This window comes from Pseudophryne corroboree, chromosome 2 (assembly GCF_028390025.1).
Source record: "Pseudophryne corroboree isolate aPseCor3 chromosome 2, aPseCor3.hap2, whole genome shotgun sequence".
Lineage (NCBI taxonomy): Eukaryota > Metazoa > Chordata > Amphibia > Anura > Myobatrachidae > Pseudophryne > Pseudophryne corroboree.
The window spans coordinates 203,283,510-203,300,299 of NC_086445.1; the positions used below are offsets into that span (position 1 = coordinate 203,283,510).

At 50.0% G+C, this 16,790-nt stretch overlaps 1 protein-coding gene across 1 annotated transcript in view; it reads left to right on the plus strand.

Moving 5' to 3' along the window:
• Positions 1-12,470: 12,470 nt before the first annotated feature.
• Positions 12,471-16,790, plus strand: part of TMEM106C (transmembrane protein 106C) — a 59,738-nt gene continuing 55,418 nt past the window's right edge. The window contains exon 1 of the mRNA XM_063952233.1: positions 12,471-12,724. The gene's annotated coding sequence lies outside the window, so the exon portion shown is untranslated. The remainder of the gene's footprint in view (positions 12,725-16,790) is intronic.

Sequence of the window (16,790 nt, forward strand, 5' to 3'; positions counted from 1 at the left end):
TCAAATAATGCAATGATGTATATTTTGCATAAATGTATTTATTAAATCAAATGTGCAGCCGCTGTTGTTTAATTATCAGCTCTGAGTCTCTGACCGGTGAATCGTCCAAATGACCCTGGTGTTTGTGCTGTGATGTTCGTGATTTTATCAAGCACTATATGAATTGTCCAAGGGTGCAATTGCTCGTTCCTATCAACTTGGGTTGTTCAAAGAAAAAAAGAGAAAAAAAATCCCTATTTAAAAACCAGATCGCGGCATCCCGCTGATCTGTGTATGTGGTGCACTTATGTGTATGGGTGTGCAGTTATGACAGCTTGTGGAGGTGTAGTGAAAGGGGGACTCCGGACTGGTCCTCCGTCCCCTTGCTCCTGCCGCCGACGTTGTGACTGTGATCGGTCACACGCCGGAGGCCGGTCAGCCCGGGTTCGGTGCCTGTCTTGGGGGGGGGGATGTGTGCACGACAGCAACTCTCAGAGCGGCTCGTTGCCGCACACCCTCCGCCTACGGAGACTCACCTTGCTTCTCTTCCTCCGCCGCTCCCCGCATCCAGCATGGGCTTCCTCCCTCAGATGACTCTCTGCAGTTCGTTGACAGTGATCGCTTCCTGGTCTTCAGTCACGTGACCGGGTGTCGTCTCGAGTGCCACTGCTCCGTCCTCTTCGTAGCGCTGATGTCAGTCTTGCCTACCCTCCCGGAATGGCCGGGAGGCTCCCGAAAATCGGGCGGCCCTCCCCGGAAGGGTGGGCAAGCCTCCCATTTTCCTTGTTAGGCCCTCCGCTCCCCCCCTCGGCTACCCACAGCAGAGAACAAGTGGGCGGCCGAGGGGATCCAAGGACGCGATTCACGCTGAATCGTGTCATCGTAGCTCCGCCCCCCGCTATACAGTGCCTAGTTTATCGGCAATGTATAGCGAGGGGCGGAGCTACGATGACGCAATTGTGATGTCGCGCTCCCCGGACTGCCCACTTCCCCGGTGTCACGCACCTCGGATGGCCCATCATGCCACAGACCACGCCCCCATGCGCCTACAACACTGCCTCCTCCCGGAGGAGGGGGCAGCAAGGTAGGCAAGTATGCTTTATACATATGTCACGATCTGTTGAAAAGTATCTGATAAGTGTGTTGCTTAACTTCTGCCGACCCTCTAATAAAAACTCATTCCTTTTGAAACGAGACCTGACTCTGCGTGTCTTCAAGTGTTCCCACAATTCTCACCTCTCTGCACCGGACTAGTGAAGTAACCAAAGCGGATCTCAAGGTAAACACACCTAACACATTACGTACCGCCGTGTGGGGGTGCTTCAACGGTTTAAAGGAATAGTATGGTAAGATACCTCATCATTAGCATTCCTCCTTCCTTATTATGTAACCCAGAGGGTCTCAAATCAATGCAGCTCTCATGCCACCCCAACTATCCAGGTTTTAAGCATATCCATGCTTGGCCACAGGTACAGTAACTTAATTAGTACCTCAGTCAATTTGAGCTAAGCACCTACGCTGAGGACTGCGTTTGAGAAAAACCTCTGATCCAGTGGTTCCCAAACTTTTTTGAATCACGGCACCCTAGTGTATAAAAAAAAAAATTCACAGCACCGATAAATCAAATGCTTAGAAAATAGGATTTTAATACCTACTGGTAAATCCTTTTCTCTTAGTCCGTAGAGGATGCTGGGGACACCAAAAGAACCATGGGGTATAGACGGGATCTGCAGGAGAAATGGGCACTTTAAGACTTTGGAAAAAGGGGTGTGCACTGGCTCCTCCCTCTTTGCCCCTCCTCCAGACTCCAGTTATAGGAACTGTGCCCAGGGAGACGGACAAATTTCGAGGAAAGGAGTTATTGTTAATTAAGGTGATATACATACCAGTACACACCGCAACACGCCGCACAACGTGGCATTCAACAGAACCCAAGCCAACGACATGAACCAATGTCAGCAACAGGCTGACTATAAACATAACACAACATGCGTGTAACTAGAAACAACAACTGCAGATACAGTACGCACTGGGACGGGCGCCCAGCATCCTCTACGGACTAAGAGAAAAGGATTTACCGGTAGGTATTAAAATCCTATTTTCTCATACGTCCTAGAGGATGCTGGGGATACCAAAAGAACCATGGGGGTATACCAAAGCTTTAGAACGGGCGGGAGAGTGCGGATGACTCTGCAGCACCGATCGACCAAACTTTAGGTTGTCATCGGCCAGGGTATCAAACTTGTAGAACTTCGCAAAAGTGTTCGAACCCGACCAAGTAGCAGCTCGGCAAAGTTGCAATGCCGAGACCCCTCGGGCAGCCGCCCAAGAAGAGCCCACCTTCCTAGTAGAATGGGCCTTCACCGATTCCGGTAATGGTAATCCGGCCGTGGAATGAGCATGCTGAATCGTGTTACAGATCCAGCGTGCAATTGTCTGTTTGGATGCAGGACACCCAATCTTGTTGGGAGCATAAAGGACAAACAGAGTTTCAGTTTTCCTAACCCGAGCCGTTCTGGTGACATAGATTTTTAGAGCTCTGACCACATCCAAAGATTTCAACTCAACTAAAGCGTCAGTAGCCACCGGCACCACAATAGGTTGGTTCATGTGGAAAGATGAAACCACCTTCGGCAGAAATTTTTGCCGAGTCCTCAACTCTGCTCTATCTTCATGAAAGATTAAATAAGGGCTCTTGTGAGACAAGGCCGCTAACTCAGACACGCCAACAGGATGACCACTTTCCAAGTGAGAAACTTCAACTCCACCGTCTGCAAAGGCTCAAACCAATGCGATTGAAGGGACTGCAACACCACGTTAAGTTCCCATGGTGCCACAGGGGGCACAAATGGAGCTTGGATGTGCAACACCCCCTTCACGAAAGTTTGAACTTCTGGAAGGGAGGCCAATTGCCTTTGAAAGAAAACCGATAAGGCTGAAATTTGAACCTTAATCGAGCCCAACTTTAGGCCCACCTCTACACCTGCTTGTAGAAAATGGAGAAAACGTCCTAGCTGAAACTCTTCCGCAGGAGCCTTCTTGGATTCACACCAAGATACATACTTCCTCCAAATGCGGTGGTAATGTTTAGACGTTACTCCCTGCCTGGCCTGAAGAAGTGTGGGAATGACTTTACTAGGAATACCCTTTCATGCTAAGATCTGGCGTTCAACCTCCATGCCGTCAAACGTAGCCGCGGTAAGTCTTGGTATACGCAAGGCCCCTGCTGTAACAGGTCCTCGCGCAGAGGAAGAGGCCAGGGATCTCCTATGAGTAATTCCTGAAGATCTGGATACCAAGCCCTCCTTGGCCAGTCTGGGACAATGAGAATCGCTTGAACCTTTGTTCTTCTTATGATCTTCAGAACTTTTGGAATGAGAGGAAGTGGAGGGAACACATACACCAACGGAAACATCCATGGTGTCACCAGTGCATCCACTGCTATTGCTTGGGGGTCCCTGGACCTGGAACAATATCTCTGAAGCTTTTTGGTGAGGCGCGACGCCATCATGTCCACGTGAGGAATTCCCCAATGACTTGTGACTTCTGTGAAATTCTCTTGATGGAGGCTCCATTCTCCTGGGTGGAGATCGTGTCGGCTGAGAAAGTCTGCTTCCCAGTTGTCTACTCCTGGAATGAAGATCGCTGACAGCGCTCTTGTATGCTTCTCTGCCCAGTGGAGAACCTTTGTGACTTCTGCCATTGCCACTCTGCTTTTTGTTCCGCCTTGGCGGTTTATGTACGCTACTGCTGTCACATTGTCCGATTGTATCAGCACGAGTAGATTGCGAAGAAGATGTTCCGCCTGCACCAGGCCGTTGTAAATGGCCCTTAACTCCAGAACGTTTATGTGTAGGCAAGTTTCCTGGCTTGACCATCTTCCTTGAAAGTTTTCCCCTTGCGTGACTGCACCACATCCTCGGAGACTTGCATCCATGGTCATTAGGATCCAGTCCTGGATCCCGAACCTGCGTCTCTCCAGGAGGTGAGAGGTGTGTAGCCACCACAGGAGCGATATTCTGGTCTTTGAAGACAGGACTATCTTGTGCAGGTGGGATCCGGACCACTTGTCCAACAGGTCCCACTGAAATACTCTGGTATGGAATCTGCCAAACTGAATGGCCTCGTAGGTTGCCACCATCTTCCCCAGCAACCGAGTGCACTGATGGATTGACACTCTTGGTGGTTTCAGGATTTGTTTGACCAGGCTCTGAAGTTCCTGAGCCTTTTCCACCAGAAGAAAAATTCTCTGTAGTTCCGTGTCCAGTATCATCCCTAAAAATGACAACCTCGTTGTCGGAATCAACTGTGATTTTGGCAAGTTCAGGAGCCAACCGTGTTGTTGAAGAACTGTCAGAGACAGGGCCACGCTTTTTTTCCATCTGGTCCCTGGATCTCGCCTTTATCAGGAAATCGCCCAAGTACGGGATAATTGTGACTCCTTGCTTGCGAAGGAGAACCATAATTTCCGCCATTACTTTGGTGAAAATCCTCGGAACCGTGGACAGACCAAATGGCAACGTCTGAAATTGGTAATGACAATCTTGAATTGCAAACCTTAGGTAAGCCTGATGCGGAGGATAAATGGGGATATGTAAGTAGGCATCCTTTATGTCCACCGACACCATAAAATCCCCTTCCTCCAGACTGGAGATCACTGCTCGGAGAGACTCCATTTTGAACTTGAATTTTTTTAGGTAGAAATTGAGGGATTTCAGGTTCAGGATTGGCCGGACCGAGCCATTCGGCTTCGGAACCACAAAAAGACTTGAATAAAAGCCTTCTCCTTGTTGTGACCGGGGAACCCTGACAACCTGATTTTGACATAACCTTTGTATGGCGTTGCAAATTTCCTCTCTGTCCGGGAGAGAAACTGGCAAGGCCGATTTGAAAAATCGGTGAGGGGGGACGTCTTGAAACTCCAGTTTGTACCCTTGGGATATTATTTGCAAAACCCATGGGTCCAGGTCCGAACGAACCCAGCACTGACTGAAGAGTTTGAGACGAGCCCCACAGACTCACACATAGGAGCCCCAACGTCATGCGGTGGAATTGGCAGAAACCTGGCAGGACTTCTGCTCCTGGGAGCCTGACAAGGCTGGTGACCGCTTACCTCTTCCCCTTCCTCTAGTAGCAAGGAAGGAAGAACCTCGGCCCTTCCTGTATTTATTGGGCTGAAAGGACTGCATCTGGTAGTGGTGCGTTTTCTTTTGTTGTGGAGGAACATAAGGCAAAAAGGATGACTTACCCGCGGTAGCTGTAGATACCAAATCATCAAGCCGTCACCAAATAAGGACTTACCTTTATATGGAAGAGACTTCATACTTTTCTTGGAATCAGCATCAGAATTCCATTGGTGAATCCACAACGCTCGTCTAGCTGAGACAGCCATCGCATTGGCCTTTGATCCCAAAAGGCCAATATCCCTTGCAGCTTCCTTTAGGTAAATTGCCGCGTCCTTGATATAACCCAGCGTCAAGAGGATGTTATGCCTATCTAGGGTATCTATGTCAGATGAGAAGCTATCTGCCCACTTTTCAATAGCACTACTCACCCATGCCGAGGCAATGACCGGTCTGAGTAATGTGCCTGTGGTCGTATAAATGGATTTTAACGTAGCTTCCTGCTTACAATCTGCAGGGTCTTTAAGGGCTGCCGTGTCCGGTGACGGGAGAGCCACCTTTTTAGACAGCCGCGATAGGGCCTTGTCCACAATGGGGGGTGACTCCCACTTTTCCCTATCCCCCGTGGGGAACGGATAAACTACCGGAATCCTTTTGGGAATCTGAAACCTTCTGTCAGGACTTTCCCCATACTTTATCAAATAAAGTATTCAGTTCATGAGAGGGAGGAAACGTTATTTCAGGTTTCTTTTCCTTATACATACAGACCCTTTTATCCGGAACAGCAGGGACCTCAGTAATATGCAATACCTCTTTAATAGCCACAATCATGTACTGAATACTCTTTGCCAATGTTGGATCTAATCTGGAATCACTATAGTCGACATTGGAATCAGTGTCCGTGTCGGTATCAGTCTTCTTTCTTCTTCTACTCACCTGTCTTCTGACTTCTGGATCTGTAAGGGGGTGACGGCCGGCTGCGGGAGCAAGCATCTGAGTGTACCCAGCGATCAAACCCTCAGGAGCTAATGGTGTCCTGTAGCCAGAAGCAGAGGCCTTGAACTCACAAGAAGTGGGTCATAACTTCTCTCCCCTTAGTCCCACGAAGCAGGGAGGTTGTTGCCAGCAGCCTCCCTGAAAATAAGATTTTAAACTTACCGGTAAATCTTTTTCTCCTAGTCCGTAGAGGATGCTGGGGACTCCGTAAGGACCATGGGGTATAGACGGGCTCCGCAGGAGACATGGGCACTCTAAAGACTTTAGATAGGTGTGCACTAGCTCCTCCCTCTATGCCCCTTCTCCAGACCTCAGTTAGAAAACTGTGCCCAGAGGAGACGGACAGTACGAGGAAAGGCTTTTTGTTAATCTAAGGGCAAGATACATACCAGCCCACACCATCCACACCGTACAACTTGGAACATACGAACCAGTTAACAGTATGAAACAAAACAGCATCAGCCCGAGACTGATCAAAACTGTAACATAACCCTTATGTAAGCAATAACTATATACAAGTCTTGCAGAATTTAGTCCGCACTGGGACGGGCGCCCAGCATCCTCTACGGACTAGGAGAAAAAGATTTACCGGCAGGTTTAAAATCTTATTTTCTCTTACGTCCTAGAGGATGCTGGGGACTCCGTAAGGACCATGGGGATTATACCAAAGCTCCAGACCGGGCGGGAGAGTGCGGATGACTCTGCAGCACCGATTGAGCAAACATGAGGTCCTCCTCAGCCAAGGTATCAAACTTGTAGAATTTAGCAAAAGTGTTTGAACCCGACCAAGTAGCTGCTCGGCAAAGTTGTAATGACGAGACACCTCGGGCAGCCGCCCAAGAAGAACCCACCTTCCTAGTGGAATGGGCCTTTACCGAATTTGGTAACGGCAATCCAGCCATAGAATGAGCCTGCTGAATCATGTTACAGATCCAGCGGGCAATAGTCTGCTTAGAAGCAGGAGCGCCAACCTTGTTGGCTGCATACAGGACAAACAGTACCTCTGTTTTCCTAACCCGAGCCGTCCTGGCTACATACATTTTTAAGGCCCTGACTACATCAAAGCACTTGGAATCCTCCAAGTCACCCGTAGCCACAGGCACCACGATAGGTTGTTATATATGAAAACATGAAACCACCTTAGGCAAAAATTGAGGACGAGTCCTTAATTCTGCTCTATCCACATGGAAAATCAGACAGGGGCTCTTGTGAGACAAAGCCGCCAATTCGGACACCCGCCTTGCAGATGCCAAGGCCAACAACATGACCACCTTCCAAGTGAGAAATTTTAAATCCACCGTTTGAAGAGGCACAAAGCAGTGAGATTTTAGGAACTGTAACACCACGTTAAGGTCCCATGGTGCCACTGGGGGCACAAAAGGAGACTGGATGTGCAGCACTCCCTTTACAAAAGTCTGGACTTCTGGGAGAGAAGCCAATTCCTTCTGAACGAAAATTGATAGGCTCCATTAAGGTACAGATTTCGGCCCTAACTTTAGGCCCATATCCACTCCTGTCTGTAGAAAGTGGAGAAAATGGCCCAGATGGATTAGGAGCATTCTTGGCTTCACACCAAGATACATACTTCCTCCAGATGCGGTGATAATGTTTCGCCGCCACCTCCTTCCTAGCCTTAATCAGAGTAGGGATGACTTCCTCCGGAATACCTTTCCCCGCTAGGATTTGGTGTTCAACCGCCATGCCGTCAAACGTAACCACGGTAAGTCTTGGAACACGCAGGGCCCCTGCTGCAATAGGTCTTCCCTGAGAGGAAGAGGCCACGAATCTTCTGTGAGCATTTCCTGAAGATCTGAATACCAGGCCCTTCGAGGCCAATCCGGAACAATGAGTATTGCCTGCACTCTTTTTCGTCTTATGATTCTCAGTATTTTTGAGATGAGCGGAAGAGGAGGGAACACATAGACCGACTGAAACACCCATGGTGTCACCAGGGCGTCCACCACTACTGCCTGAGGGTCCCTTGACCTGGCACAATACCTCCAAAGCTTCTTGTTGAGGCGTGACGCCATCATGTCTATTTGTGGAAGTCCCCACTGACTAGTTATCTCTGCAAAACTTCTTGATGAAGTCCCCACTCTCCTGGATGGAGATCGTGTCCGCTGAGGAAGTCTGCTTCCCAGTTGTCCACTCCCGGAATGAGGACTGCTGACAGAGCGCTTGCGTGATTTTCCACCCAGCAAAGAATCCTGGTGGCTTCCGCCACTGCCACTCTGCTCCTTGTCCCGCCTTGGCAGATTACATGAGCCACAGCTGTGACGTCTGATTGAATCAGAACCGGTAGGTCGCGAAGAAGATTCTCCGCTTGTCGTAGGCCGTTGTATATGGTCCTCAATTCCAGTACGTTGATGTGTAGACAAGCCTCCTGGCTTGACCATAGTCCCTGAAAATGTCTTCCTTGTGTGACTGCTCCCCATCCTCGGAGGCTCGCGTCTGTGGTCACCAGAACCCAGTCTTGAATGCCAAGCCTGCGACCTTCGAGAAGGTGAGCACTCTGCAGCCACCACAGGAGAGACATCCTGGCCCTTGAGGACAGGCTTATTTTCTGATGTATTTGTAGTTGGGACCCCGACCACTTGTCCAGAAGGTCCCACTGAAACGTCCTCGCATGGAACCTGCCGAAGGGGATGGCCTCGTAGGTCGCCACCATTTTTCCCAGTACTCGAGTGCATTGATGGACTGACACTTTTTTCGGTTTTAACAGGTCTCTGACCATGTTCTGGAGTTCCTGGCCTTTTTCCATTGGGAGAAAAACCCTCTTTTGTTCCGTGTCCAGAATCATGCCTAAGAAAGATAGCCGAGTCGTCGGAATCAACTGTGACTTTGGTAGATTTAGAATCCAGCCATGCTGCTGCAGCACTCTCAGGGAGAGCGACACGCTTTTCTGCAATTGATCTCTCGATCTCGCTTTTATCAGGAGATCGTCCAAGTACGGGATAATTGTGACTCCCTGCCTGCGCAGGAGCACCATCATTTCCGCCATTACCTTGGTGAAAATCCTCGGGGCCGTGGAAAGCCCAAACGGCAACGTTTGAAACTGGTAATAACAGTCCTGTACCGCGAATCTCAGGTATGCCTGATGAGGGGGATAAATGGGGACATGAAGGTATGCATCCTTTATGTCTAGTGACACCATAAAAATCCCCCCCTTCCAGGCTGGAAATAACTGCCCGGAGCGATTCAATCTTGAATTTGAACTTTTTCAAGTACAGGTTTAGGGATTTTAGATTTAGAATGGGTCTGACCGAGCCATCCGGTTTCGGGACCACAAACAGGGTTGAATAGTAGCCCTTCCCCTGTTGCACTAGGGGAACCTTGACAATCGCTTGTTTTCGACACAGTTTTTGAATTGCAGCTAAAACTATCTCCCTTTCTGGGGGAGAAGCTGGTAAAGCCGATTTGAAAAATCGGCGAGGAGGCACATCTTCGAATTCCAGCTTGTAGCCTTGGGATACAATTTCCATCGCCCAAGGATCCACGTCTGACTGAACCAAGACGTGGCTGAAGAGTCGAAGACGTGCCCCCACCGGCGCGGATTCCCTCAGAGGAGCCCCAGGGTCATGCGGTGGATTTAGTAGAAGCCGGGGAGGACTTCTGCTCCTGGGAACTAGCCGTAGCAGACATTCTTTTCCCTCTACCCTTACCTCTGGCGAGGAAGGAAGAGCCCCGACCTCTTCTGGACTTATGCGACCGAAAGGACTGCATCTGATATTGTGGTGTTTTCTTTTGCTGTGTGGGAACATAAGGTAAAAAAGTAGATTTACCCGTGGTAGCTGTGGAAACCAGGTCCACGACACCTTCCCCAAATAAAACCTCACCCTTGTAAGGCAAAACTTCCATATGTCTCTTTGAGTCGGCATCACCCGTCCATTGGCGGGTCCACAGGGCTCGCCAAGCAGAAATCGCCATGGCGTTGGCTCTCGAACCTAACAGCCCAACGTCTCTCGAAGCGTCTCTCATATATAAGACTGCGTCTTTAATGTGACCTAAGGTTAATAAAATGCTATCCCTATCTAGGGTATCAATGTCAGATGACAAGGTATCTGCCCAAGCTGCTACAGCGCTACAAACCCAAGCCGACGCTATTGCCGGTCTGAGCAAGGCACCCGTATGTGCATAAATTGATTTTAAGGTAGTTTCCTGTCTGCGATCAGCAGGATCCTTGAGGGCTGCCGTGTCTGGAGACGGTAACGCCACCTTTTTGGACAAGCGCGTTAAAGCCTTGTCCACCCTGGGCGAGGATTCCCACCGTAACCTGTCTTGTGCAGGGAAAGGATACGCCATAAGAATTCTCTTGGGAATCTGCAGTTTCTTGTCTGGAGTTTCCCAAGCCTTTTCAAATAACTCGTTCAGCTCATGAGATGGGGGAAAGGTTACCTCAGGTTTCTTTTCCTTAAACATGCATACCCTCGTGTCAGGGACCGAGGGGTCATCTGTGATATGCAAAACATCTTTTATTGCAATAATCATATAATGAATACTTTTGGCCACCCTTGGGTGTAACCTCGCACCATCGTAGTCGACACTGGAGTCAGAATCCGTGTCGATATCATGGTCTGCTACTTGGGACAGGGGACGTTTCTGAGACCCTGGAGGGCCCTGTGATACAGCCAAAGCCATGGATTGACTCCCTGTCTTTTCTCTGGACTCTGCTTTGTCCAATCTCTTATGTAATAAAGACACATTTGCATTTAAAACATTCCACATATCCAGCCAATCAGGTGTCGGCGTCGCCGACGGAGACACCACAATCATCTGCTCCACCTCCTCCTTAGATGAGCCTTCCGCTTCAGACATGCCGACACACACGTACCGACACCCCCACACACTCAGGGAGATATATATATATATATATATATATATATGGAGACAGTCCCCCAATAAGGCCCTTTGGAGAGACAGAGAGAGAGTATGCCAGCACACACCCAGCGCCACCGGACACTGGAATAAATCCCAGTCAGTACAGCGCTTTTATAAATACACTCACTGCGCCAATTAAATGTGCCCCCCCCTCCTCTTTTTTGCCCTCTGTACTTGTGTTCAGCAGGGTAGAGTCCGGGGAGCCAGCTTCTCTGCAGCGTGCTGTGGAGAAAATGGCGCTGGTTAGTACTGAGGAATCGAGCTCTGCCCCCTTACCGGCGGGCTTTGATCCCGCTCAAATCTATATACTGGTGGGGGTTTTTGCAATATACTGCCTCCGCAGTATATATCTATGCCAGTGTCCCCAGAGGGTTAATAATTGCTGCCCAGGGCGCCCCCCCCCCCTGCGCCCTGCACCCATACAGTGCCGCGAGTGTGTGTGTGTGTTGGGAGCAATGGCGTGCAGCGTTACCTCATAGAAGATCAGAAGTCTTCTGCCGCCTTTGAAGTCTTCTGTCTTCTCATACTCACCCGGCTTCTATCTTCCGGCTCTGTGAGGAGGACGGCGGCACGGCTCCGGGACGAACGGCGAGGGTGAGACCTGCGTTCCGACCCTCTGGAGCTAATGGTGTCCAGTAGCCTAAGAAGCAGTGCCTATCATTTAAATAGGTCTGCTTCTCTCCCCTCAGTCCCACGATGCAGGGAGCCTGTTGCCAGCAGTGCTCCCTGAAAATAAAAAACCTAACAAAAAGTCTTTTTTTCTGAGAAACTTAGTAGAGCTCCCCTGCAGTGCACCCAGTCTCCTCTGGGCACAGGATCTAACTGAGGTCTGGAGGAGGGGCATAGAGTGAGGAGCCAGTGCACACCCATCTAAAGTCTTTAGAGTGCCCATGTCTCCTGTGGAGCCCGTCTATACCCTATGGTCCTTACGGAGTCCCCAGCATCCTCAAGGACGTAAGAGAAAAATATTAAATAAATTGTGTGTATATGTCATCCTTGGGTTCAATTGTGTGATGAGGAACTGGACTTGCTTCTGTTTGTACACATAATGTAGTTTATGATTGGCAGCCACCAGCATTGGTTTTGCATACCGCCCAACTGTCCCGATTTCGGCGGGACAGTCCCGTTTTTCACGGTCTCTCCCGCTGTCCCACCCGTGGGTCGCAGTGTCCCGCGGGTGGGGGGGCAGTTGAGAGATCCCCCCGTCACTCGCTGCTCTGAGCAAAGCAGCGGTGAATAGATGCTGTGCGCATGCGCACAGCGTCTATTCACGGCAGAGAGGGAGAGGGGGCATGACCAGCAGCACTCACAGCGCTGTTCATGACCCCATAATGACTAAAACGGGGGCGTGGCTTGCGATTTTGGCACTTGCCGCGAGGCCACGCCCCCTCTCCATTAGGGCGCGCGCCCCCTCCTCAGATGAGAAAAAAGTTGGGAGGTATGGGTTTTGCTTGTTAAATTAAGCTGAATTTAAAAATAATTTGAATTGATCCTGGACTACCAATCCAAGACACCCCTGCAAGTGTCCCAAGGAACCATAGGGCGTCACTACACAAAGCAAAGCACACAGTTTGAGAACTGCTGCTCTGATCTGTAACCGGCTCGCTCTATCTTTCCTCCCTCGCTGTTTCCGGTCATGTGACAGCAAGTGCTGGGTAGGCGGAGCCTCAGCTGTGTTCGTCTCTGGATTTCACGGTAACTGAGACCGGCTGTTGTCTTGCGGGACCTCCCGCGCCCCTGAGCGGCAGGTGAGTGACAGGTCACCGCATATCCCGAAGTCGGTATCCGGTCTAACATGCCCCGGCCCACTGTCTGCCGCCCGTAACAAACATAGCCACCCCGTGTCCGGGACCCCCTGCACCAGCGAATGTTACATAACTGTACGTAAAACAAAATATCAACATGTTCTGTCTCCGCCCGCACGTCTTTCCTCGCCGTTCTCGCACTGGTACATACGCTGCCGCCACAGTGCCGTACAGCCAGCAGTGTATGATGCAGTGGCCTGTGTATACTGGCATCTCATGTACTCCCGTCACTCTAGACAACCTCGCTACCCATGTTACAATCCATAGTCTCACTCCCCTGGTACAGTCCATAGTCTCCGTCTCACTGCCAAATTACAGTCCCTAGTCTCAATGCCCTGCACTGTTACAGGGTTGTGGTTAACATGCTGACTGTCGGGATCCCAGCGTACAGGATACCGACACCAACAATTCCGCCAGCTGGAATCCCGGCGCAACAGGACTATTCCCACTTGTGGGTGGGAATAGTTCCTGTGGCAAGACCAGTAAGTCCCCGAGCCCGCGAGGGGACTCTCAGCGCTCGCTCCGCTGCCGGCATTCTGGCGGACGGGATGCCGCTGTCGGCATATTGACAGCCGGCATCCCGTCCGCCGGAAAATTTTATGTTTTCCCTGTTACAGTCCCTAGTCTCAGTCTCTAGTCTCACTCCCCTGTTACAGTCTCTAGTCTCACTCCCCTGTTACAGTCCCTAGTCTCACTCCCCTGTTACAGTCCCTAGTCTCACTCCCCTGTTACAGTCCCTAGTCTCAGTCTCACTCCCCTGTTACAGTCCCTAGTCTCACTCCCCTGTTACAGTCCCTAGTCTCAGTCTCTAGTCTCACTCCCCTGTTACAGTCCCTAGTCTCAGTCTCACTCCCCTGTTACAGTCCCTAGCTTCAGTCTCTAGTCTCACTCCCCTGTTACAGTCCCTAGTCTCACTCCCCTGTTACAGTCCCTAGTCTCAGTCTCACTCCCCTGTTACAGTCCCTAGTCTCACTCCCCTGTTACAGTCCCTAGTCTCAGTCTCACTCCCCTGTTACAGTTCCTAGTCTCAGTCTCACTCCCCTGTTACAGTTCCTAGTCTCAGTCTCACTCCCCTGTTACAGTTCCTAGTCTCAGTCTCTAGTCTCACTCCCCTGTTACAGTCCCTAGTCTCAGTCTCACTCCCCTGTTACAGTCCCTAGTCTCAGTCTCTAGTCTCACTCCCCTGTTACAGTCCCTAGTCTCAGTCTCTAGTCTCACTCCCCTGTTACAGTCCCTAGTCTCAGTCTCTAGTCTCACTCCCCTGTTACAGTCCCTAGTCTCAGTCTCTAGTCTCACTCCCCTGTTACAGTCCCTAGTCTCAGTCTCTAGTCTCACTCCCCTGTTACAGTCCCTAGTCTCAGTCTCTAGTCTCACTCCCCTGTTACAGTCCCTAGTCTCAGTCTCTAGTCTCACTCCCCTGTTACAGTCCCTAGTCTCAGTCTCTAGTCTCACTCCCCTGTTACAGTCCCTAGTCTCAGTCTCTAGTCTCACTCCCCTGTTACAGTCCCTAGTCTCAATCTCTAGTCTCCCCTGTTACAGTCCCTAGTCTCAGTCTCTAGTCTCACTCCCCTGTTACAGTCCCTAGTCTGTCTCTAGTATCACTCCCCTGTTACAGTCCCTAGTAGCAGTCTCTAGTCTCACTCCCCTGTTACAGTCCCTAGTCTCAGGTCTCTCTCCCCTGTTACAGTCCCTAGTCTCAGGTCTCACTCCCCTGTTACAGTCCCTAGTCTCAGGTCTCACTCCCCTGTTACAGTCCCTAGTCTCAGGTCTCACTCCCCTGTTACAGTCCCTAGTCTCAGGTCTCACTCCCCTGTTACAGTCCCTAGTCTCAGGTCTCACTCCCCTGTTACAGTCCCTAGTCTCAGGTCTCACTCCCCTGTTACAGTCCCTAGTCTCAGGTCTCACTCCCCTGTTACAGTCCCTAGTCTCAGGTCTCACTCCCCTGTTACAGTCCCTAATCTCAGTCTCTAGTCTCACTCCCTAGTCTCACTCCCCTGTTACAGTCCCTAGTCCAGTGATTTTCAACCTTTTTTTTTACTCACGGCACACCAAACAATATTTTAAAATTGTCAAGGCGCACCATCAGTTCCCCACAGAAAAAAAAACAACACACATTGGCCCTCACAGTAAAAAAAAACAACACACATACATTGGCCTACACAGAAAAAACAATCACATTGCTCTCCACATAAATCATGTTGCTCCTTACATAAATTCTGTTGCTCCCCACATAAATCACATTATTCCCCCCCATAAATCCTTATTCTGCCCACATAAATCCTATTGTTTCCCACAGGTGAAATAAAATAACAAATATCCCCTATCGGTCAGCTGTCCTCCTCCCTGTCCCTCAGTGGCGGGGATTGTTCATAGTGGAGTGCTGCGGGTGGTCGGGCAGGTGTGGATGTGGGTGGGCAAGGAAAGCTGTGTATGCAGGCAGAAACTGGAAGATGTATATGCAGGTGGCATACCTCCCAACATGACCCTCTCCAGGAGGGACACAATGCTCTGCTACTGGACTTTTTTCTTAATTTGTGATTGCCAGCACCTGTTTTGAACAGGTAAATGAATAAAGAAAGGTGTTTCAGAACAGGTGATGGCAATCATAAATTAAGAGGGAAGTTCAGGAGCAGAGCATTCTGTCCCTCCTGGAGAGGTCATGTTGGGAGGTATGAGGTGGGTGGGCTGGCTGGATGGTGAGACGCAGCGTCTGTGACCTATGATATCACACCGCCGCATCTTCAAGGCATAGGTCGCGGTCGGGGCACGACTGATCCTCTAAGAAGAGCCTGGGCCAACAGTTCACTCTGAAGGTGCAGGAAGCTGCTCTGGCTCCACGGCACACCTTGCAACTGGTGGCGGCACACTAGTGTGCCACGGCACACTGGTTGAAAAAGCTAGTCTCACTCCCCTGTTACAGTCCCTAGTCTCAGTCTCTAGTCTCACTGCCCTGTCCTGTTACAGTCCCTAGTCTCAGTCCCCAGTCTCGGTGCCCAGTTACAGTCCTTATGGGCCCTACTCATTAGACGATGCGCCGCCGAGGTGCCCGACGGCCGAAACGGCCGACGAGCGACCCGGCGGCGGGGGGGCAGTGACGGGGGGAGTGAAGTTTCTTCACTCCCCCCGTCACGCGGCTGCATTGAAGTGCAGGCAAATATGGACGAGATCGTCCATATTGGCCTGCATGCACAGCCGACGGGAGACCAGCGATGAACGAGCGCGGGGCCGAGTTCTCGTTCATTTATGAACGAGATGGTTCATATCTTTAAGAAAATCGGCCAGTGTGTAGGGCCTATAAGTCTCAATGCCATACCCACTTACAGAGCTTCCTTTCCCTACAGTGTAATTAGTGGCCATGCCAGTGCTCACTGCCTCCTCTTCATTTCCAGCAGCCAGCTGGTGCTCAGGACAGCCAGCCAGGCTACTGATAACAGTGCAGCTGACTGCTCCCACTCATGTCTGTATCTTGCAGGCATCCTTAGTTGTGGCCAAAACAATTTTTTAATTTTTTTGGGCCAGATCAATTGCATAACGTTAGTAAATGTAGTGATCCCTCTGGATATTGCTTCTCCCTGTATACCAGGGTACTTTAGTATACAGCTTAAGTATAGAAAATGTTTGAACCACTGCTATATAAATACAGCTGAAGTCCCTGACACTTGTATTGTATGTGCCTATATATTGACTGATTGCCTAGTACTTGGATTAGCTTCTGAATGTAGTTCTCTATAAGGAGATTTGGGTATCATTTCCTCATTTTCTAGAATTAAAATGCTACTCAGAAACGTTGTGAAATGTTGCTAGTTGCGGGATAGTGTTAGAATTATTTACTACCACTGATATGCCTAGTGATGTGCAGGTAAATGTAAATAGACGTTACACATGCAAGTATGTTTATGCCACAAAGATTATGGCAAGCCGTGCTCATTAGAACCCACATTATAAATGGACATAACAGTAATGTCAACGCCAGCGGCTGCGTGCACCCGAACGGAGCAACACTTTAATT